This window comes from Staurois parvus, unplaced genomic scaffold (assembly GCF_062004578.1).
Source record: "Staurois parvus isolate SC_StPar_1 unplaced genomic scaffold, SC_StPar_1.0 ptg000126l, whole genome shotgun sequence".
Lineage (NCBI taxonomy): Eukaryota > Metazoa > Chordata > Amphibia > Anura > Ranidae > Staurois > Staurois parvus.
Genome location: NW_028317922.1, coordinates 1782693 through 1806160, shown reverse-complemented (window position 1 = coordinate 1806160; position 23468 = coordinate 1782693). Strand labels below are relative to the sequence as shown.

Below are 23468 nucleotides of genomic sequence, written 5' to 3'. Positions count from 1 at the left end.
TTCCTGATAAAAGGAATACAATCATACATCTTTCTTCAAACTAAAGTGAAAGGCAAAATCCAAATGACTTGCGTGTATACTGTGTCTTTTGGGACCCTGCAAGAGAAGTGACTCCGCAAGGAAATTGGTTGAATAAGTGATATTGCCTTTTCTAGGAAGGAGTGGTTATGCTTCTCATTTTGTGTGTATGGAAGAAGAAGCGGCCTGCAACCTGAGGAAGCTGAGAATCTTCAGCTGCGCAATTGTAGCTTTTGTCATGGAAGTCATTTCGGACCGCGAAGATACTTTTTCTGACCTGCTTCTGGTTTTCTAGTCTGATGCATCAGCACGAGGAAGAAAATGTATTGGATTTTATTCATCCCATGGTTCAAAAAAGTTCTATTTACTTGCATCAAGTTGTCAAAGACTAGTTTTGGCTGCGCCGTGACTTTTAGTATCTTTCAAAGCCGGCTAAGTCTTGTTCACCCCGGAATGCATTTGATAAGTTGTTTTGCTCGGCTGCGCGCTGCCATTCCTTTCGGACACATTGCATTTCCTCTGTGAAGCAGACTCTTCCACTTGGTTTGATTGGCATAATGCAGGTGAGGGCTGCAACAATGCAACATGCCAGCCTTTTTTTCCCCCAAGGCTTTGCAGCGCTATGTGGTGGTGTAACCTGGTCCTATTGAGAAGAATAGATTTTGGAAATGTCCTTGCACGTTGGCTGAGAAAACCATATACTGCGGGAAGTTGTACAATTGCTTTTCTGCTGTGCCCGAGACCCTAATATGCACTGAACCAGTTTCTAAACCTTGGTCTTGGTCTGCCCAGTCTTGCCGGGAAGCGTTACACCAAAAGAAACGCAGGCAGTTGCCGAAACCCGGAATAGAACCAGGGACCTTTAGATCTTCAGTCTAACGCTCTCCCAACTGAGCTATTTCGGCTTAAGACGTGTGCTTTCCTCAGCAATTGTTGGCTACTATAAGTTGGTGTTACAGGAGCCTATGGAGAATTGAGATTTTTATGCCTATGCATGTTGCCGGAAAAGAGAAAAGGCAGCAAGATTCACGACTAAATTGCCAGTGAGACTAAGCCACCGTTCAGTCATGAGCAACAGACAGGTGAGAAGCCAATGCATGGAGCATACGCTAGCCCGATTCATGAGAAAAGCAACAGCTCACAGACAGGTGGACTCTCCTTAAACCTACAACAGATGCCGAAACCCGGGATCGAACCAGGGACCTTTAGATCTTCAGTCTAACGCTCTCCCAACTGAGCTATTTCGGCACATTCCAAAGGAGCAAGCCAGCAGGTGTGTGGCGGCAAGGCGAAGGGGTCCCAGAGACCTTAAAGGAGATCTAAAGTCCCAGCCTACACTTTTATTTTCAAACATCAGCATGGTAATGGCAATAGGAACAATAGGAGCAATAGTTCCCCTTGACAAACCAATGTAAGCTTGCCTCAGTAACCTCCTTTTATGTTGTGATTGCTGTTTCTCTGCTGGCCATCTATTTCCACAATTTCCTGGATTTCCGGCATGGTGTTCAGCTTCTTCTCTGCTCTTTACTTTCATTTTCTAAGGACTGCAGCTCCCATGGTACCTTGCTTCCTGCAAGCTGTGATTCCTGTACTGACTCTGCCTCCTGAAACTCCTCCTCTCAGCAAATCTGTACGTTGGAAATCAGACTCTGTGAAATGTGTGACACAGAAAAGTCTACTCACAGGGCACTGTGAATACATTTCACTGAAATCAAAAAAGAAAATGTTGGTGGATCTTCACAAAGTCAGTTTACAATATTCAAGATTGTTCAAATTCATGCGAGTAGGCTAGAAATCAATGAAATGCAACGTGGGAAGCAATATATGGCTTTACATTTTTAAAGCTAGATAGAGGTTTTGAGGAGTCCAAATACACTGCTCTAAAGAAGCCTTAAACCAGCCGTAGTACTACCAAAGGACCAGAGTGAAGGAAAATGCTCCAAGTGTTCTCTTTTCGAAAGGAACCTTATCTAGCTGCTAACCCTCTTGCTTTTCATCTGACGTAGCCATTTTGAGCCACTTTCCCTGAAAAAGTCATACAGTTTGTAATCTTTCTTCGCTTTAAAGCTTTGCTTTTCATCTGACGTAGCCATTTTCACCCAATTTTCCTGATAAAAGGAATACAATCATACATCTTTCTTCAAACTAAAGTGAAAGGCAAAATCCAAATGACTTGCGTGTATACTGTGTCTTTTGGGACCCTGCAAGAGAAGTGACTCCGCAAGGAAATTGGTTGAATAAGTGATATTGCCTTTTCTAGGAAGGAGTGGTTATGCTTCTCATTTTGTGTGTATGGAAGAAGAAGCGGCCTGCAACCTGAGGAAGCTGAGAATCTTCAGCTGCGCAATTGTAGCTTTTGTCATGGAAGTCATTTCGGACCGCGAAGATACTTTTTCTGACCTGCTTCTGGTTTTCTAGTCTGATGCATCAGCACGAGGAAGAAAATGTATTGGATTTTATTCATCCCATGGTTCAAAAAAGTTCTATTTACTTGCATCAAGTTGTCAAAGACTAGTTTTGGCTGCGCCGTGACTTTTAGTATCTTTCAAAGCCGGCTAAGTCTTGTTCACCCCGGAATGCATTTGATAAGTTGTTTTGCTCGGCTGCGCGCTGCCATTCCTTTCGGACACATTGCATTTCCTCTGTGAAGCAGACTCTTCCACTTGGTTTGATTGGCATAATGCAGGTGAGGGCTGCAACAATGCAACATGCCAGCCTTTTTTTCCCCCAAGGCTTTGCAGCGCTATGTGGTGGTGTAACCTGGTCCTATTGAGAAGAATAGATTTTGGAAATGTCCTTGCACGTTGGCTGAGAAAACCATATACTGCGGGAAGTTGTACAATTGCTTTTCTGCTGTGCCCGAGACCCTAATATGCACTGAACCAGTTTCTAAACCTTGGTCTTGGTCTGCCCAGTCTTGCCGGGAAGCGTTACACCAAAAGAAACGCAGGCAGTTGCCGAAACCCGGAATAGAACCAGGGACCTTTAGATCTTCAGTCTAACGCTCTCCCAACTGAGCTATTTCGGCTTAAGACGTGTGCTTTCCTCAGCAATTGTTGGCTACTATAAGTTGGTGTTACAGGAGCCTATGGAGAATTGAGATTTTTATGCCTATGCATGTTGCCGGAAAAGAGAAAAGGCAGCAAGATTCACGACTAAATTGCCAGTGAGACTAAGCCACCGTTCAGTCATGAGCAACAGACAGGTGAGAAGCCAATGCATGGAGCATACGCTAGCCCGATTCATGAGAAAAGCAACAGCTCACAGACAGGTGGACTCTCCTTAAACCTACAACAGATGCCGAAACCCGGGATCGAACCAGGGACCTTTAGATCTTCAGTCTAACGCTCTCCCAACTGAGCTATTTCGGCACATTCCAAAGGAGCAAGCCAGCAGGTGTGTGGCGGCAAGGCGAAGGGGTCCCAGAGACCTTAAAGGAGATCTAAAGTCCCAGCCTACACTTTTATTTTCAAACATCAGCATGGTAATGGCAATAGGAACAATAGGAGCAATAGTTCCCCTTGACAAACCAATGTAAGCTTGCCTCAGTAACCTCCTTTTATGTTGTGATTGCTGTTTCTCTGCTGGCCATCTATTTCCACAATTTCCTGGATTTCCGGCATGGTGTTCAGCTTCTTCTCTGCTCTTTACTTTCATTTTCTAAGGACTGCAGCTCCCATGGTACCTTGCTTCCTGCAAGCTGTGATTCCTGTACTGACTCTGCCTCCTGAAACTCCTCCTCTCAGCAAATCTGTACGTTGGAAATCAGACTCTGTGAAATGTGTGACACAGAAAAGTCTACTCACAGGGCACTGTGAATACATTTCACTGAAATCAAAAAAGAAAATGTTGGTGGATCTTCACAAAGTCAGTTTACAATATTCAAGATTGTTCAAATTCATGCGAGTAGGCTAGAAATCAATGAAATGCAACGTGGGAAGCAATATATGGCTTTACATTTTTAAAGCTAGATAGAGGTTTTGAGGAGTCCAAATACACTGCTCTAAAGAAGCCTTAAACCAGCCGTAGTACTACCAAAGGACCAGAGTGAAGGAAAATGCTCCAAGTGTTCTCTTTTCGAAAGGAACCTTATCTAGCTGCTAACCCTCTTGCTTTTCATCTGACGTAGCCATTTTGAGCCACTTTCCCTGAAAAAGTCATACAGTTTGTAATCTTTCTTCGCTTTAAAGCTTTGCTTTTCATCTGACGTAGCCATTTTCACCCAATTTTCCTGATAAAAGGAATACAATCATACATCTTTCTTCAAACTAAAGTGAAAGGCAAAATCCAAATGACTTGCGTGTATACTGTGTCTTTTGGGACCCTGCAAGAGAAGTGACTCCGCAAGGAAATTGGTTGAATAAGTGATATTGCCTTTTCTAGGAAGGAGTGGTTATGCTTCTCATTTTGTGTGTATGGAAGAAGAAGCGGCCTGCAACCTGAGGAAGCTGAGAATCTTCAGCTGCGCAATTGTAGCTTTTGTCATGGAAGTCATTTCGGACAGCGAAGATACTTTTTCTGACCTGCTTCTGGTTTTCTAGTCTGATGCATCAGCACGAGGAAGAAAATGTATTGGATTTTATTCATCCCATGGTTCAAAAAATTTCTATTTACTTGCATCAAGTTGTCAAAGACTAGTTTTGGCTGCGCCGTGACTTTTAGTATCTTTCAAAGCCGGCTAAGTCTTGTTCACCCCGGAATGCATTTGATAAGTTGTTTTGCTCGGCTGCGCGCTGCCATTCCTTTCGGACACATTGCATTTCCTCTGTGAAGCAGACTCTTCCACTTGGTTTGATTGGCATAACGCAGGTGAGGGCTGCAACAATGCAACATGCCAGCCTTTTTTTCCCCCAAGGCTTTGCAGCGCTATGTGGTGGTGTTACCTGGTCCTATTGAGAAGAATAGATTTTGAACATGTCCTTGCACGTTGGCTGAGAAAACCATATACTGCGGGAAGTTGTACAATTGCTTTTCTGCTGTGCCCGAGACCCTAATATGCACTGAACCAGTTTCTAAACCTTGGTCTTGGTCTGCCCAGTCTTGCCGGGAAGCGTTACACCAAAAGAAATGCAGGCAGTTGCCGAAACCCGGGATTTAACCAGGGACCTTTAGATCTTCAGTCTAACGCTCTCCCAACTGACGTATTTCGGCTTAAGACGTGTGCTTTCCTCAGCAATTGTTGGCTACTATAAGTTGGTGTGACAGGAGCCTATGGAGAATTGAGATTTTTATGCCTATGCATGTTGCCGGAAAAGAGAAAAGGCAGCAAGATTCACGACTAAATTGCCAGTGAGACTAAGCCACCGTTCTGTCATGAGCAACAGACAGGTGAGAAGCCAAAGCATGGAGCATACGCTAGCCCGATTCATGAGAAAAGCAACAGCTCACAGACAGGTGGACTCTCCTTAAACCTACAACAGATGCCGAAACCCGGGATCGAACCAGGGACCTTTAGATCTTCAGTCTAACGCTCTCCCAACTGAGCTATTTCGGCACATTCCAAAGGAGCAAGCCAGCAGGTGTGTGGCGGCAAGGCGAAGGGGTCCCAGAGACCTTAAAGGAGATCTAAAGTCCCAGCCTACACTTTTATTTTCAAACATCAGCATGGTAATGGCAATAGGAACAATAGGAGCAATAGTTCCCCTTGACAAACCAATGTAAGCTTGCCTCAGTAACCTCCTTTTATGTTGTGATTGCTGTTTCTCTGCTGGCCATCTATTTCCACAATTTCCTGGATTTCCGGCATGGTGTTCAGCTTCTTCTCTGCTCTTTACTTTCATTTTCTAAGGACTGCAGCTCCCATGGTACCTTGCTGCCTGCAAGCTGTGATTCCTGTACTGACTCTGCCTCCTGAAACTCCTCCTCTCAGCAAATCTGTACGTTGGAAATCAGACTCTGTGAAATGTGTGACACAGCAAAGTCTACTCACAGGGCACTGTGAATACATTTCACTGAAATCAAAAAAGAAAATGTTGGTGGATCTTCACAAAGTCAGTTTACAATATTCAAGATTGTTCAAATTCATGCGAGTAGGCTAGAAATCAATGAAATGCAACGTGGGAAGCAATATATGGCTTTACATTTTTAAAGCTAGATAGAGGTTTTGAGGAGTCCAAATACACTGCTCTAAAGAAGCCTTAAACCAGCTGTAGTTCTACCAAAGGACCAGAGTGAAGGAAAATGCTCCAAGTGTTCTCTTTTCGAAAAGAACCTTATCTAGCTGCTAACCCTCTTGCTTTTCATCTGACGTAGCCATTTTGAGCCACTTTCCCTGAAAAAGTCATACAGTTTGTAATCTTTCTTCGCTTTAAAGCTTTGCTTTTCATCTGACGTAGCCATTTTCACCCAATTTTCCTGATAAAAGGCATACAATCATACATCTTTCTTCAAACTAAAGTGAAAGGCAAAATCAAAAAGACTTGCATGTATACTGTGTCTTTTGGGACCCTGCAAGAGAAGTGACTCCGCAAGGAAATTGGTTGAATAAGTGATATTGCCTTTTCTAGGAAGGAGTGGTTATGCTTCTCATTTTGTGTGCATGGAAGAAGAAGCGGCCTGCAACCTGAGGAAGCTGAGAATCTTCAGCTGCGCAATTGTAGCTTTTGTCATGGAAGTCATTTCGGACCGCGAAGATACTTTTTCTGACCTGCTTCTGGTTTTCTAGTCTGATGCATCAGCAAGAGGAAGAAAATGTATTGGATTTTATTCATCCCATGGTTCAAAAAAGTTCTATTTACTTGCATCAAGTTGTCAAAGACTAGTTTTGGCGGCGCCGTGACTTTTAGTATCTTTCAAAGCCGGCTAAGTCTTGTTCACCCCGGGATGCATTTGATAAGTTGTTTTGCTCGGCTGCGCGCTGCCATTCCTTTCGGACACATTGCATTTCCTCTGTGAAGCAGACTCTTCCACTTGGTTTGATTGGCATAACGCAGGTGAGGGCTGCAACAATGCAACATGCCAGCCTTTTTTTCCCCCAAGGCTTTGCAAGCGCTATGTGGTGGTGTAACCTGGTCCTATTGAGAAGAATAGATTTTGGACATGTCCTTGCACGTTGGCTGAGAAAACCATATACTGCGGGAAGTTGTACAATTGCTTTTCTGCTGCGCCCGAGACCCTAATATGCACTAAACCAGTTTCTAAACCTTGGTCTTGGTCTGCCCAGTCTTGCCGGGAAGCGTTACACCAAAAGAAACGCAGGCAGTTGCCGAAACCCGGGATTGAACCAGGGACCTTTAGATCTTCAGTCTAACGCTCTCCCAACTGAGCTATTTTGGCTTAAGACGTGTGCTTTCCTCAGCAATTGTTGGCTACTATAAGTTGGTGTGACAGGAGCCTATGGAGAATTGAGATTTTTATGCCTATGCATGTTGCCGGAAAAGAGAAAAGGCAGCAAGATTCGCGACTAAATTGCCAGTGAGACTAATGCAGGCCATAGATGGGGAGAAAAACTGCAGATTTTTCTTTTAAAAAACGAAAAATCGGTTGTTCAAGTGGCCGACGTTACCATCAATGGTAAAAAAAAATCGGCCGATTTTCTACCCGTCTAGAGCCGGCAAAAAGTGTCCCTGCAGAGAGCTCTGCTATTTCTTTGACAGTTCTCTGACAGTTCCTTGACATTTATAGAAGTTGCAACATTGTATCTATTTGTTTCCATTTAGGATACAGATGTTTTTATTCAGAAACAAATAGATACAATGTTTCAACCGCTGTAAATGTCAAGTTTCTGTCAGAGAACTGTCAGAAATAGCGGAGCTCTCTGCAGAGACACTTTTTGCTGGACTGGAATTCTTCTTATTTTCATCCTTCTTCTTCTTCATCCTCATCCTCTTCTTCTTCTTCTTCATCCTCATCCTCTTCTTCTTCATCCTCATCCTCTTCTTCTTCATCTTCATCCTCATCCTCTTCTTCATCCCCATCCTCTTCTTCTTCATACTCATCCTCTTCTTCTTCTTCTTCTTCTTCTTCTTCTTCATCCTCATCCTCTTCTTCTTCATCATCCTCCTCCTCCTCCTCCTCCTTCTTCTTCTTCCTCATCCTCATCTTCTTCTTCATCATCATCCTCATCCTCTTCTTCTTCATCCTCATCTTCTTCTTCTTCTTCTTCTTCTTCTTCATCCTCATCTTCTTCTTCTTCTTTTTCTTCATCCTCATCCTCTTCTTCTTCTTCATCATCCTCCTCCTCCTCTTCTTCTTCATACTCATCCTCTTCTTCTTATTCTTCATCCTCATCCTCTTCTTCTTCATCATCCTCCTCCTCCTCCTCCTTCTTCTTCTTCTTCCTCATCCTCATCTTCTTCTTCATCATCATCCTCATCCTCTTCTTCTTCTTCATCCTCATCTTCTTCTTCTTCTTCTTCTTCCTCTTCTTCATCCTCTTCTTCATCCTCTTCCTCTTCTTCTTTTTCTTCTTTTTGTCTTCCTCTTGCAGGTCACTGCTCATGCGCAGATTTTTTATCGGTAAAAAATCGGCCGATTTGCCCACTAATTGCCGCGAAAATCGGCCGATCGGCAAAATCGGCCGATTTTTTTCCAACTTTACCGAAAAACAAAAACGGCCAAAATACCGAAAAACGGCCGACCAAATCGCCCACTAACGATCCGAAAATCGGCCGATTTTATTTTTGGCCGAAAAATCGGCCGATTTTCGACCCGTCTATGGCCTGCATAAGCCACCGTTCAGTCATGAGCAACAGACAGGTGAGAAGCCAAAGCATGGAGCATACGCTAGCCCGATTCATGAGAAAAGCAACAGCTCACAGACAGGTGGACTCTCCTTAAACCTACAACAGATGCCGAAACCCGGGATCGAACCAGGGACCTTTAGATCTTCAGTCAAACGCTCTCCCAACTGAGCTATTTCGGCACATTCCAAAGGAGCAAGCCAGCAGGTGTGTGGCGGCAAGGCGAAGGGGTCCCAGAGACCTTAAAGGAGATCTAAAGTCCCAGCCTACACTTTTATTTTCAAACATCAGCATGGTAATGGCAATAGGAACAATAGGAGCAATAGTTCCCCTTGACAAACCAATGTAAGCTTGCCTCAGTAACCTCCTTTTATGTTGTGATTGCTGTTTCTCTGCTGGCCATCTATTTCCACAATTTCCTGGATTTCCGGCATGGTGTTCAGCTTCTTCTCTGCTCTTTACTTTCATTTTCTAAGGACTGCAGCTCCCATGGTACCTTGCTGCCTGCAAGCTGTGATTCCTGTACTGACTCTGCCTCCTGAAACTCCTCCTCTCAGCAAATCTGTACGTTGGAAATCAGACTCTGTGAAATGTGTGACACAGCAAAGTCTACTCACAGGGCACTGTGAATACATTTCACTGAAATCAAAAAAGAAAATGTTGGTGGATCTTCACAAAGTCAGTTTACAATATTCAAGATTGTTCAAATTCATGCGAGTAGGCTAGAAATCAATGAAATGCAACGTGGGAAGCAATATATGGCTTTACATTTTTAAAGCTAGATAGAGGTTTTGAGGAGTCCAAATACACTGCTCTAAAGAAGCCTTAAACCAGCCGTAGTACTACCAAAGGACCAGAGTGAAGGAAAATGCTCCAAGTGTTCTCTTTGCGAAAGGAACCTTATCTAGCTGCTAACCCTCTTGCTTTTCATCTGACGTAGCCATTTTGAGCCACTTTCCCTGAAAAAGTCATACAGTTTGTAATCTTTCTTCGCTTTAAAGCTTTGCTTTTCATCTGACGTAGCCATTTTCACCCAATTTTCCTGATAAAAGGAATACAATCATACATCTTTCTTCAAACTAAAGTGAAAGGCAAAATCAAAATGACTTGCGTGTATACTGTGTCTTTTGGGACCCTGCAAGAGAAGTGACTCCGCAAGGAAATTGGTTGAATAAGTGATATTGCCTTTTCTAGGAAGGAGTGGTTATGCTTCTCATTTTGTGTGCATGGAAGAAGAAGCGACCTGCAACCTGAGGAAGCTGAGAATCTTCAGCTGCGCAATTGTAGCTTTTGTCATGGAAGTCATTTCGGACCGCGAAGATACTTTTTCTGACCTGCTTCTGGTTTCTAGTCTAATGCAACAGCACGAGGAAGAAAATGTATTGGATTTTATTCATCCCATGGTTCAAAAAAGTTCTATTTACTTGCATCAAGTTGTCAAAGACTAGTTTTGGCGGCGCCGTGACTTTTAGTATCTTTCAAAGCCGGCTAAGTTTTTTTCACCCCGGAATGCATTTGATAAGTTGTTTTGCTCGGCTGCGCTCTGCCATTCCTTTCGGACACATTGCATTTCCTCTGTGAAGCAGACTCTTCCACTTGGTTTGATTGGCATAACGCAGGTGAGGGCTGCAACAATGCAACATGCCAGCCTTTTTTTCCCCCAAGGCTTTGCAGCGCTATGTGGTGGTGTAACCTGGTCCTATTGAGTAGAAAAGATTTTGGACATGTCCTTGCACGTTGGCTGAGAAAACCATATACTGCGGGAAGTTGTACAATTGCTTTTCTGCTGCGCCCGAGACCCTAATATGCACTGAACCAGTTTCTAAACCTTGGTCTTGGTCTGCCCAGTCTTGCCGGGAAGCGTTACACCAAAAGAAACGCAGGCAGTTGCCGAAACCCGGAATAGAACCAGGGACTTTAGATCTTCAGTCTAACGCTCTCCCAACTGAGCTATTTCGGCACATTCCAAAGGAGCAAGCCAGCAGGTGTGTGGCGGCAAAGCGAAGGGGTCCCAGAGACCTTAAAGGAGATCTAAAGTCCCAGCCTACACTTTTATTTTCAAACATCAGCATGGTAATGGCAATAGGAACAATAGGAGCAATAGTTCCCCTTGACAAACCAATGTAAGCTTGCCTCAGTAACCTCCTTTTATGTTGTGATTGCTGTTTCTCTGCTGGCCATCTATTTCTACAATTTCCTGGATTTCCGGCATGGTGTTCAGCTTCTTCTCTGCTCTTTACTTTCATTTTCTAAGGACTGCAGCTCCCATGGTACCTTGCTGCCTGCAAGCTGTGATTCCTGTACTGACTCTGCCTCCTGAAACTCCTCCTCTCAGCAAATCTGTACGTTGGAAATCAGACTCTGTGAAATGTGTGACACAGCAAAGTCTACTCACAGGGCACTGTGAATACATTTCACTGAAATCAAAAAAGAAAATGTTGGTGGATCTTCACAAAGTCAGTTTACAATATTCAAGATTGTTCAAATTCATGCGAGTAGGCTAGAAATCAATGAAATGCAACGTGGGAAGCAATATATGGCTTTACATTTTTAAAGCTAGATAGAGGTTTTGAGGAGTCCAAATACACTGCTCTAAAGAAGCCTTAAACCAGCCGTTGTATTACCAAAGGACCAGAGTGAAGGAAAATGCTCCAAGTGTTCTCTTTTCGAAAGGAACCTTATCTAGCTGCTAACCCTCTTGCTTTTCATCTGACGTAGCCATTTTGAGCCACTTTCCCTGAAAAAGTCATACAGTTTGTAATCTTTCTTCGCTTTAAAGCTTTGCTTTTCATCTGACGTAGCCATTTTCACCCAATTTTCCTGATAAAAGGAATACAATCATACATCTTTCTTCAAACTAAAGTGAAAGGCAAAATCCAAATGACTTGCTTGTATACTGTGTCTTTTGGGACCCTGCAAGAGAAGTGACTCCGCAAGGAAATTGGTTGAATAAGTGATATTGCCTTTTCTAGGAAGGAGTGGTTATGCTTCTCATTTTGTGTGTATGGAAGAAGAAGCGGCCTGCAACCTGAGGAAGCTGAGAATCTTCAGCTGCGCAACTGTAGCTTTTGTCATGGAAGTCATTTCGGACCGCGAAGATACTTTTTCTGACCTGCTTCTGGTTTTCTAGTCTGATGCATCAGCACGAGGAAGAAAATGTATTGGATTTTATTCATCCCATGGTTCAAAAAAGTTCTATTTACTTGCATCAAGTTGTTAAAGACTAGTTTTGGCTGCGCCGTGACTTTTAGTATCTTTCAAAGCCGGCTAAGTCTTGTTCACCCCGGAATGCATTTGATAAGTTGTTTTGCTCGGCTGCGCGCTGCCATTCCTTTCGGACACATTGCATTTCCTCTGTGAAGCAGACTCTTCCACTTGGTTTGATTGGCATAACGCAGGTGAGGGCTGCAACAATGCAACATGCCAGCCTTTTTTTCCCCCAAGGCTTTGCAGCGCTATGTGGTGGTGTAACCTGGTCCTATTGAGAAGAATAGATTTTGGACATGTCCTTGCACGTTGGCTGAGAAAACCATATACTGCGGGAAGTTGTACAATTGCTTTTCTGCTGCGCCCGAGACCCTAATATGCACTGAACCAGTTTCTAAACCTTGGTCTTGGTCTGCCCAGTCTTGCCGGGAAGCGTTACACCAAAAGAAACGGAGGCAGTTGCCGAAACCCGGGATTGAACCAGGGACCTTTAGATCTTCAGTCTAACGCTCTCCCAACTGAGCTATTTCGGCTTAAGACATGTGCTTTCCTCAGCAATTGTTGGCTACTATAAGTTGGTGTGACAGGAGCCTATGGAGAATTGAGATTTTTATGCCTATGCATGTTGCCGGAAAAGAGAAAAGGCAGCAAGATTCACGACTAAATTGCTAGTGAGACTAAGCCACCGTTCTGTCATGAGCAACAGACAGGTGAGAAGCCAAAGCATGGAGCATACGCTAGCCCGATTCATGAGAAAAGCAACAGCTCACAGACAGGTGGACTCTCCTTAAACCTACAACAGATGCCGAAACCCGGGATCGAACCAGGGACCTTTAGATCTTCAGTCTAACGCTCTCCCAACTGAGCTATTTCGGCACGTTCCAAAGGAGCAAGCCAGCAGGTGTGTGGCGGCAAGGCGAAGGGGTCCCAGAGACCTTAAAGGAGATCTAAAGTCCCAGCCTACACTTTTATTTTCAAACATCAGCATGGTAATTGCAATAGGAACAATAGGAGCAATAGTTCCCCTTGACAAACCAATGTAAGCTTGCCTCAGTAACCTCCTTTTATGTTGTGATTGCTGTTTCTCTGCTGGCCATCTATTTCCACAATTTCCTGGATTTCCGGCATGGTGTTCAGCTTCTTCTCTGCTCTTTACTTTCATTTTCTAAGGACTGCAGCTCCCATGGTACCTTGCTTCCTGCAAGCTGTGATTCCTGTACTGACTCTGCCTCCTGAAACTCCTCCTCTCAGCAAATCTGTACGTTGGAATTCAGACTCTGTGAAATGTGTGACACAGCAAAGTCTACTCACAGGGCACTGTGAATACATTTCACTGAAATCAAAAAAGAAAATGTTGGTGGATCTTCACAAAGTCAGTTTACAATATTCAAGATTGTTCAAATTCATGCGAGTAGGCTAGAAATCAATGAAATGCAACGTGGGAAGCAATATATGGCTTTACATTTTTAAAGCTAGATAGAGGTTTTGAGGAGTCCAAATACACTGCTCTAAAGAAGCCTTAAACCAGCCGTAGTACTACCAAAGGACCAGAGTGAAGGAAAATGCTCCAAGTGTTCTCTTTTCGAAAGGAACCTTATCTAGCTGCTAACCCTCTTGCTTTTCATCTGACGTAGCCATTTTGAGCCACTTTCCCTGAAAAAGTCATACAGTTTGTAATCTTTCTTCGCTTTAAAGCTTTGCTTTTCATCTGACGTAGCCATTTTCACCCAATTTTCCTGATAAAAGGAATACAATCATACATCTTTCTTCAAACTAAAGTGAAAGGCAAAATCCAAATGACTTGCGTGTATACTGTGTCTTTTGGGACCCTGCAAGAGAAGTGACTCCGCAAGGAAATTGGTTGAATAAGTGATATTGCCTTTTCTAGGAAGGAGTGGTTATGCTTCTCATTTTGTGTGTATGGAAGAAGAAGCGGCCTGCAACCTGAGGAAGCTGAGAATCTTCAGCTGCGCAATTGTAGCTTTTGTCATGGAAGTCATTTCGGACCGCGAAGATACTTTTTCTGACCTGCTTCTGGTTTTCTAGTCTGATGCATCAGCACGAGGAAGAAAATGTATTGGATTTTATTCATCCCATGGTTCAAAAAAGTTCTATTTACTTGCATCAAGTTGTTAAAGACTAGTTTTGGCTGCGCCGTGACTTTTAGTATCTTTCAAAGCCGGCTAAGTCTTGTTCACCCCGGAATGCATTTGATAAGTTGTTTTGCTCGGCTGCGCGCTGCCATTCCTTTCGGACACATTGCATTTCCTCTGTGAAGCAGACTCTTCCACTTGGTTTGATTGGCATAACGCAGGTGAGGGCTGCAACAATGCAACATGCCAGCCTTTTTTTTCCCCCAAGGCTTTGCAGCGCTATGTGGTGGTGTAACCTGGTCCTATTGAGAAGAATAGATTTTGGACATGTCCTTGCACGTTGGCTGAGAAAACCATATACTGCGGGAAGTTGTACAATTGCTTTTCTGCTGCGCCCGACACCCTAATATGCACTGAACCAGTTTCTAAACCTTGGTCTTGGTCTGCCCAGTCTTGCCGGGAAGCGTTACACCAAAAGAAACGGAGGCAGTTGCCGAAACCCGGGATTGAACCAGGGACCTTTAGATCTTCAGTCTAACGCTCTCCCAACTGAGCTATTTCGGCTTAAGACGTGTGCTTTCCTCAGCAATTGTTGGCTACTATAAGTTGGTGTGACAGGAGCCTATGGAGAATTGAGATTTTTATGCCTATGCATGTTGCCGGAAAAGAGAAAAGGCAGCAAGATTCACGACTAAATTGCTAGTGAGACTAAGCCACCGTTCTGTCATGAGCAACAGACAGGTGAGAAGCCAAAGCATGGAGCATACGCTAGCCCGATTCATGAGAAAAGCAACAGCTCACAGACAGGTGGACTCTCCTTAAACCTACAACAGATGCCGAAACCCGGGATCGAACCAGGGACCTTTAGATCTTCAGTCAAACGCTCTCCCAACTGAGCTATTTCGGCACATTCCAAAGGAGCAAGCCAGCAGGTGTGTGGCGGCAAGGCGAAGGGGTCCCAGAGACCTTAAAGGAGATCTAAAGTCCCAGCCTACACTTTTATTTTCAAACATCAGCATGGTAATGGCAATAGGAACAATAGGAGCAATAGTTCCCCTTGACAAACCAATGTAAGCTTGCCTCAGTAACCTCCTTTTATGTTGTGATTGCTGTTTCTCTGCTGGCCATCTATTTCCACAATTTCCTGGATTTCCGGCATGGTGTTCAGCTTCTTCTCTGCTCTTTACTTTCATTTTCTAAGGACTGCAGCTCCCATGGTACCTTGCTGCCTGCAAGCTGTGATTCCTGTACTGACTCTGCCTCCTGAAACTCCTCCTCTCAGCAAATCTGTACGTTGGAAATCAGACTCTGTGAAATGTGTGACACAGCAAAGTCTACTCACAGGGCACTGTGAATACATTTCACTGAAATCAAAAAAGAAAATGTTGGTGGATCTTCACAAAGTCAGTTTACAATATTCAAGATTGTTCAAATTCATGCGAGTAGGCTAGAAATCAATGAAATGCAACGTGGGAAGCAATATATGGCTTTACATTTTTAAAGCTAGATAGAGGTTTTGAGGAGTCCAAATACACTGCTCTAAAGAAGCCTTAAACCAGCCGTAGTACTACCAAAGGACCAGAGTGAAGGAAAATGCTCCAAGTGTTCTCTTTGCGAAAGGAACCTTATCTAGCTGCTAACCCTCTTGCTTTTCATCTGACGTAGCCATTTTGAGCCACTTTCCCTGAAAAAGTCATACAGTTTGTAATCTTTCTTCGCTTTAAAGCTTTGCTTTTCATCTGACGTAGCCATTTTCACCCAATTTTCCTGATAAAAGGCATACAATCATACATCTTTCTTCAAACTAAAGTGAAAGGCAAAATCAAAATGACTTGCGTGTATACTGTGTCTTTTGGGACCCTGCAAGAGAAGTGACTCCGCAAGGAAATTGGTTGAATAAGTGATATTGCCTTTTCTAGGAAGGAGTGGTTATGCTTCTCATTTTGTGTGCATGGAAGAAGAAGCGACCTGCAACCTGAGGAAGCTGAGAATCTTCAGCTGCGCAATTGTAGCTTTTGTCATGGAAGTCATTTCGGACCGCGAAGATACTTTTTCTGACCTGCTTCTGGTTTCTAGTCTAATGCAACAGCACGAGGAAGAAAATGTATTGGATTTTATTCATCCCATGGTTCAAAAAAGTTCTATTTACTTGCATCAAGTTGTCAAAGACTAGTTTTGGCGGCGCCGTGACTTTTAGTATCTTTCAAAGCCGGCTAAGTTTTTTTCACCCCGGAATGCATTTGATAAGTTGTTTTGCTCGGCTGCGCTCTGCCATTCCTTTCGGACACATTGCATTTCCTCTGTGAAGCAGACTCTTCCACTTGGTTTGATTGGCATAACGCAGGTGAGGGCTGCAACAATGCAACATGCCAGCCTTTTTTTCCCCCAAGGCTTTGCAGCGCTATGTGGTGGTGTAACCTGGTCCTATTGAGTAGAAAAGATTTTGGACATGTCCTTGCACGTTGGCTGAGAAAACCATATACTGCGGGAAGTTGTACAATTGCTTTTCTGCTGCGCCCGAGACCCTAATATGCACTGAACCAGTTTCTAAACCTTGGTCTTGGTCTGCCCAGTCTTGCCGGGAAGCGTTACACCAAAAGAAACGCAGGCAGTTGCCGAAACCCGGAATAGAACCAGGGACTTTAGATCTTCAGTCTAACGCTCTCCCAACTGAGCTATTTCGGCACATTCCAAAGGAGCAAGCCAGCAGGTGTGTGGCGGCAAAGCGAAGGGGTCCCAGAGACCTTAAAGGAGATCTAAAGTCCCAGCCTACACTTTTATTTTCAAACATCAGCATGGTAATGGCAATAGGAACAATAGGAGCAATAGTTCCCCTTGACAAACCAATGTAAGCTTGCCTCAGTAACCTCCTTTTATGTTGTGATTGCTGTTTCTCTGCTGGCCATCTATTTCTACAATTTCCTGGATTTCCGGCATGGTGTTCAGCTTCTTCTCTGCTCTTTACTTTCATTTTCTAAGGACTGCAGCTCCCATGGTACCTTGCTGCCTGCAAGCTGTGATTCCTGTACTGACTCTGCCTCCTGAAACTCCTCCTCTCAGCAAATCTGTACGTTGGAAATCAGACTCTGTGAAATGTGTGACACAGCAAAGTCTACTCACAGGGCACTGTGAATACATTTCACTGAAATCAAAAAAGAAAATGTTGGTGGATCTTCACAAAGTCAGTTTACAATATTCAAGATTGTTCAAATTCATGCGAGTAGGCTAGAAATCAATGAAATGCAACGTGGGAAGCAATATATGGCTTTACATTTTTAAAGCTAGATAGAGGTTTTGAGGAGTCCAAATACACTGCTCTAAAGAAGCCTTAAACCAGCCGTTGTATTACCAAAGGACCAGAGTGAAGGAAAATGCTCCAAGTGTTCTCTTTTCGAAAGGAACCTTATCTAGCTGCTAACCCTCTTGCTTTTCATCTGACGTAGCCATTTTGAGCCACTTTCCCTGAAAAAGTCATACAGTTTGTAATCTTTCTTCGCTTTAAAGCTTTGCTTTTCATCTGACGTAGCCATTTTCACCCAATTTTCCTGATAAAAGGAATACAATCATACATCTTTCTTCAAACTAAAGTGAAAGGCAAAATCCAAATGACTTGCTTGTATACTGTGTCTTTTGGGACCCTGCAAGAGAAGTGACTCCGCAAGGAAATTGGTTGAATAAGTGATATTGCCTTTTCTAGGAAGGAGTGGTTATGCTTCTCATTTTGTGTGTATGGAAGAAGAAGCGGCCTGCAACCTGAGGAAGCTGAGAATCTTCAGCTGCGCAACTGTAGCTTTTGTCATGGAAGTCATTTCGGACCGCGAAGATACTTTTTCTGACCTGCTTCTGGTTTTCTAGTCTGATGCATCAGCACGAGGAAGAAAATGTATTGGATTTTATTCATCCCATGGTTCAAAAAAGTTCTATTTACTTGCATCAAGTTGTTAAAGACTAGTTTTGGCTGCGCCGTGACTTTTAGTATCTTTCAAAGCCGGCTAAGTCTTGTTCACCCCGGAATGCATTTGATAAGTTGTTTTGCTCGGCTGCGCGCTGCCATTCCTTTCGGACACATTGCATTTCCTCTGTGAAGCAGACTCTTCCACTTGGTTTGATTGGCATAACGCAGGTGAGGGCTGCAACAATGCAACATGCCAGCCTTTTTTTCCCCCAAGGCTTTGCAGCGCTATGTGGTGGTGTAACCTGGTCCTATTGAGAAGAATAGATTTTGGACATGTCCTTGCACGTTGGCTGAGAAAACCATATACTGCGGGAAGTTGTACAATTGCTTTTCTGCTGCGCCCGAGACCCTAATATGCACTGAACCAGTTTCTAAACCTTGGTCTTGGTCTGCCCAGTCTTGCCGGGAAGCGTTACACCAAAAGAAACGGAGGCAGTTGCCGAAACCCGGGATTGAACCAGGGACCTTTAGATCTTCAGTCTAACGCTCTCCCAACTGAGCTATTTCGGCTTAAGACATGTGCTTTCCTCAGCAATTGTTGGCTACTATAAGTTGGTGTGACAGGAGCCTATGGAGAATTGAGATTTTTATGCCTATGCATGTTGCCGGAAAAGAGAAAAGGCAGCAAGATTCACGACTAAATTGCTAGTGAGACTAAGCCACCGTTCTGTCATGAGCAACAGACAGGTGAGAAGCCAAAGCATGGAGCATACGCTAGCCCGATTCATGAGAAAAGCAACAGCTCACAGACAGGTGGACTCTCCTTAAACCTACAACAGATGCCGAAACCCGGGATCGAACCAGGGACCTTTAGATCTTCAGTCTAACGCTCTCCCAACTGAGCTATTTCGGCACGTTCCAAAGGAGCAAGCCAGCAGGTGTGTGGCGGCAAGGCGAAGGGGTCCCAGAGACCTTAAAGGAGATCTAAAGTCCCAGCCTACACTTTTATTTTCAAACATCAGCATGGTAATTGCAATAGGAACAATAGGAGCAATAGTTCCCCTTGACAAACCAATGTAAGCTTGCCTCAGTAACCTCCTTTTATGTTGTGATTGCTGTTTCTCTGCTGGCCATCTATTTCCACAATTTCCTGGATTTCCGGCATGGTGTTCAGCTTCTTCTCTGCTCTTTACTTTCATTTTCTAAGGACTGCAGCTCCCATGGTACCTTGCTTCCTGCAAGCTGTGATTCCTGTACTGACTCTGCCTCCTGAAACTCCTCCTCTCAGCAAATCTGTACGTTGGAATTCAGACTCTGTGAAATGTGTGACACAGCAAAGTCTACTCACAGGGCACTGTGAATACATTTCACTGAAATCAAAAAAGAAAATGTTGGTGGATCTTCACAAAGTCAGTTTACAATATTCAAGATTGTTCAAATTCATGCGAGTAGGCTAGAAATCAATGAAATGCAACGTGGGAAGCAATATATGGCTTTACATTTTTAAAGCTAGATAGAGGTTTTGAGGAGTCCAAATACACTGCTCTAAAGAAGCCTTAAACCAGCCGTAGTACTACCAAAGGACCAGAGTGAAGGAAAATGCTCCAAGTGTTCTCTTTTCGAAAGGAACCTTATCTAGCTGCTAACCCTCTTGCTTTTCATCTGACGTAGCCATTTTGAGCCACTTTCCCTGAAAAAGTCATACAGTTTGTAATCTTTCTTCGCTTTAAAGCTTTGCTTTTCATCTGACGTAGCCATTTTCACCCAATTTTCCTGATAAAAGGAATACAATCATACATCTTTCTTCAAACTAAAGTGAAAGGCAAAATCCAAATGACTTGCGTGTATACTGTGTCTTTTGGGACCCTGCAAGAGAAGTGACTCCGCAAGGAAATTGGTTGAATAAGTGATATTGCCTTTTCTAGGAAGGAGTGGTTATGCTTCTCATTTTGTGTGTATGGAAGAAGAAGCGGCCTGCAACCTGAGGAAGCTGAGAATCTTCAGCTGCGCAATTGTAGCTTTTGTCATGGAAGTCATTTCGGACCGCGAAGATACTTTTTCTGACCTGCTTCTGGTTTTCTAGTCTGATGCATCAGCACGAGGAAGAAAATGTATTGGATTTTATTCATCCCATGGTTCAAAAAAGTTCTATTTACTTGCATCAAGTTGTTAAAGACTAGTTTTGGCTGCGCCGTGACTTTTAGTATCTTTCAAAGCCGGCTAAGTCTTGTTCACCCCGGAATGCATTTGATAAGTTGTTTTGCTCGGCTGCGCGCTGCCATTCCTTTCGGACACATTGCATTTCCTCTGTGAAGCAGACTCTTCCACTTGGTTTGATTGGCATAACGCAGGTGAGGGCTGCAACAATGCAACATGCCAGCCTTTTTTTTCCCCCAAGGCTTTGCAGCGCTATGTGGTGGTGTAACCTGGTCCTATTGAGAAGAATAGATTTTGGACATGTCCTTGCACGTTGGCTGAGAAAACCATATACTGCGGGAAGTTGTACAATTGCTTTTCTGCTGCGCCCGACACCCTAATATGCACTGAACCAGTTTCTAAACCTTGGTCTTGGTCTGCCCAGTCTTGCCGGGAAGCGTTACACCAAAAGAAACGGAGGCAGTTGCCGAAACCCGGGATTGAACCAGGGACCTTTAGATCTTCAGTCTAACGCTCTCCCAACTGAGCTATTTCGGCTTAAGACGTGTGCTTTCCTCAGCAATTGTTGGCTACTATAAGTTGGTGTGACAGGAGCCTATGGAGAATTGAGATTTTTATGCCTATGCATGTTGCCGGAAAAGAGAAAAGGCAGCAAGATTCACGACTAAATTGCTAGTGAGACTAAGCCACCGTTCTGTCATGAGCAACAGACAGGTGAGAAGCCAAAGCATGGAGCATACGCTAGCCCGATTCATGAGAAAAGCAACAGCTCACAGACAGGTGGACTCTCCTTAAACCTACAACAGATGCCGAAACCCGGGATCGAACCAGGGACCTTTAGATCTTCAGTCTAACGCTCTCCCAACTGAGCTATTTCGGCACGTTCCAAAGGAGCAAGCCAGCAGGTGTGTGGCGGCAAGGCGAAGGGGTCCCAGAGACCTTAAAGGAGATCTAAAGTCCCAGCCTACACTTTTATTTTCAAACATCAGCATGGTAATTGCAATAGGAACAATAGGAGCAATAGTTCCCCTTGACAAACCAATGTAAGCTTGCCTCAGTAACCTCCTTTTATGTTGTGATTGCTGTTTCTCTGCTGGCCATCTATTTCCACAATTTCCTGGATTTCCGGCATGGTGTTCAGCTTCTTCTCTGCTCTTTACTTTCATTTTCTAAGGACTGCAGCTCCCATGGTACCTTGCTTCCTGCAAGCTGTGATTCCTGTACTGACTCTGCCTCCTGAAACTCCTCCTCTCAGCAAATCTGTACGTTGGAATTCAGACTCTGTGAAATGTGTGACACAGCAAAGTCTACTCACAGGGCACTGTGAATACATTTCACTGAAATCAAAAAAGAAAATGTTGGTGGATCTTCACAAAGTCAGTTTACAATATTCAAGATTGTTCAAATTCATGCGAGTAGGCTAGAAATCAATGAAATGCAACGTGGGAAGCAATATATGGCTTTACATTTTTAAAGCTAGATAGAGGTTTTGAGGAGTCCAAATACACTGCTCTAAAGAAGCCTTAAACCAGCCGTAGTACTACCAAAGGACCAGAGTGAAGGAAAATGCTCCAAGTGTTCTCTTTTCGAAAGGAACCTTATCTAGCTGCTAACCCTCTTGCTTTTCATCTGACGTAGCCATTTTGAGCCACTTTCCCTGAAAAAGTCATACAGTTTGTAATCTTTCTTCGCTTTAAAGCTTTGCTTTTCATCTGACGTAGCCATTTTCACCCAATTTTCCTGATAAAAGGAATACAATCATACATCTTTCTTCAAACTAAAGTGAAAGGCAAAATCCAAATGACTTGCGTGTATACTGTGTCTTTTGGGACCCTGCAAGAGAAGTGACTCCGCAAGGAAATTGGTTGAATAAGTGATATTGCCTTTTCTAGGAAGGAGTGGTTATGCTTCTCATTTTGTGTGTATGGAAGAAGAAGCGGCCTGCAACCTGAGGAAGCTGAGAATCTTCAGCTGCGCAATTGTAGCTTTTGTCATGGAAGTCATTTCGGACCGCGAAGATACTTTTTCTGACCTGCTTCTGGTTTTCTAGTCTGATGCATCAGCACGAGGAAGAAAATGTATTGGATTTTATTCATCCCATGGTTCAAAAAATTTCTATTTACTTGCATCAAGTTGTCAAAGACTAGTTTTGGCTGCGCCGTGACTTTTAGTATCTTTCAAAGCCGGCTAAGTCTTGTTCACCCCGGAATGCATTTGATAAGTTGTTTTGCTCGGCTGCGCGCTGCCATTCCTTTCGGACACATTGCATTTCCTCTGTGAAGCAGACTCTTCCACTTGGTTTGATTGGCATAACGCAGGTGAGGGCTGCAACAATGCAACATGCCAGCCTTTTTTTCCCCCAAGGCTTTGCAGCGCTATGTGGTGGTGTTACCTGGTCCTATTGAGAAGAATAGATTTTGAACATGTCCTTGCACGTTGGCTGAGAAAACCATATACTGCGGGAAGTTGTACAATTGCTTTTCTGCTGTGCCCGAGACCCTAATATGCACTGAACCAGTTTCTAAACCTTGGTCTTGGTCTGCCCAGTCTTGCCGGGAAGCGTTACACCAAAAGAAATGCAGGCAGTTGCCGAAACCCGGGATTTAACCAGGGACCTTTAGATCTTCAGTCTAACGCTCTCCCAACTGACGTATTTCGGCTTAAGACGTGTGCTTTCCTCAGCAATTGTTGGCTACTATAAGTTGGTGTGACAGGAGCCTATGGAGAATTGAGATTTTTATGCCTATGCATGTTGCCGGAAAAGAGAAAAGGCAGCAAGATTCACGACTAAATTGCCAGTGAGACTAAGCCACCGTTCTGTCATGAGCAACAGACAGGTGAGAAGCCAAAGCATGGAGCATACGCTAGCCCGATTCATGAGAAAAGCAACAGCTCACAGACAGGTGGACTCTCCTTAAACCTACAACAGATGCCGAAACCCGGGATCGAACCAGGGACCTTTAGATCTTCAGTCTAACGCTCTCCCAACTGAGCTATTTCGGCACATTCCAAAGGAGCAAGCCAGCAGGTGTGTGGCGGCAAGGCGAAGGGGTCCCAGAGACCTTAAAGGAGATCTAAAGTCCCAGCCTACACTTTTATTTTCAAACATCAGCATGGTAATGGCAATAGGAACAATAGGAGCAATAGTTCCCCTTGACAAACCAATGTAAGCTTGCCTCAGTAACCTCCTTTTATGTTGTGATTGCTGTTTCTCTGCTGGCCATCTATTTCCACAATTTCCTGGATTTCCGGCATGGTGTTCAGCTTCTTCTCTGCTCTTTACTTTCATTTTCTAAGGACTGCAGCTCCCATGGTACCTTGCTGCCTGCAAGCTGTGATTCCTGTACTGACTCTGCCTCCTGAAACTCCTCCTCTCAGCAAATCTGTACGTTGGAAATCAGACTCTGTGAAATGTGT

At 43.9% G+C, this 23468-nt stretch overlaps 13 non-coding genes across 13 annotated transcripts; all 13 read right to left on the bottom strand.

Annotated features, from left to right (window-relative positions):
- Nucleotides 1-1193: 1193 nt before the first annotated feature.
- On the bottom strand, nt 1194-1266 carry TRNAF-GAA (transfer RNA phenylalanine (anticodon GAA)). The gene has a single exon. It is a non-coding gene; the product is annotated as a tRNA-Phe (tRNA).
- Nucleotides 1267-3316: 2050 nt separating this feature from the next.
- TRNAF-GAA (transfer RNA phenylalanine (anticodon GAA)) lies at nt 3317-3389 on the bottom strand. Its single transcript has one exon. It is a non-coding gene; the product is annotated as a tRNA-Phe (tRNA).
- A 2050-nt stretch (nt 3390-5439) lies between these two features.
- TRNAF-GAA (transfer RNA phenylalanine (anticodon GAA)) lies at nt 5440-5512 on the bottom strand. The gene has a single exon. It is a non-coding gene; the product is annotated as a tRNA-Phe (tRNA).
- A 3296-nt stretch (nt 5513-8808) lies between these two features.
- Nucleotides 8809-8881, bottom strand: TRNAF-GAA (transfer RNA phenylalanine (anticodon GAA)). The gene has a single exon. It is a non-coding gene; the product is annotated as a tRNA-Phe (tRNA).
- Nucleotides 8882-12366: 3485 nt separating this feature from the next.
- TRNAF-GAA (transfer RNA phenylalanine (anticodon GAA)) lies at nt 12367-12439 on the bottom strand. The gene has a single exon. It is a non-coding gene; the product is annotated as a tRNA-Phe (tRNA).
- Nucleotides 12440-12709: 270 nt separating this feature from the next.
- Nucleotides 12710-12782, bottom strand: TRNAF-GAA (transfer RNA phenylalanine (anticodon GAA)). Its single transcript has one exon. It is a non-coding gene; the product is annotated as a tRNA-Phe (tRNA).
- A 1708-nt stretch (nt 12783-14490) lies between these two features.
- Nucleotides 14491-14563, bottom strand: TRNAF-GAA (transfer RNA phenylalanine (anticodon GAA)). The gene has a single exon. It is a non-coding gene; the product is annotated as a tRNA-Phe (tRNA).
- A 270-nt stretch (nt 14564-14833) lies between these two features.
- On the bottom strand, nt 14834-14906 carry TRNAF-GAA (transfer RNA phenylalanine (anticodon GAA)). The gene has a single exon. It is a non-coding gene; the product is annotated as a tRNA-Phe (tRNA).
- Nucleotides 14907-18391: 3485 nt separating this feature from the next.
- TRNAF-GAA (transfer RNA phenylalanine (anticodon GAA)) lies at nt 18392-18464 on the bottom strand. The gene has a single exon. It is a non-coding gene; the product is annotated as a tRNA-Phe (tRNA).
- A 270-nt stretch (nt 18465-18734) lies between these two features.
- TRNAF-GAA (transfer RNA phenylalanine (anticodon GAA)) lies at nt 18735-18807 on the bottom strand. Its single transcript has one exon. It is a non-coding gene; the product is annotated as a tRNA-Phe (tRNA).
- A 1708-nt stretch (nt 18808-20515) lies between these two features.
- On the bottom strand, nt 20516-20588 carry TRNAF-GAA (transfer RNA phenylalanine (anticodon GAA)). Its single transcript has one exon. It is a non-coding gene; the product is annotated as a tRNA-Phe (tRNA).
- Nucleotides 20589-20858: 270 nt separating this feature from the next.
- Nucleotides 20859-20931, bottom strand: TRNAF-GAA (transfer RNA phenylalanine (anticodon GAA)). Its single transcript has one exon. It is a non-coding gene; the product is annotated as a tRNA-Phe (tRNA).
- A 2050-nt stretch (nt 20932-22981) lies between these two features.
- Nucleotides 22982-23054, bottom strand: TRNAF-GAA (transfer RNA phenylalanine (anticodon GAA)). The gene has a single exon. It is a non-coding gene; the product is annotated as a tRNA-Phe (tRNA).
- Nucleotides 23055-23468: the final 414 nt, after the last annotated feature.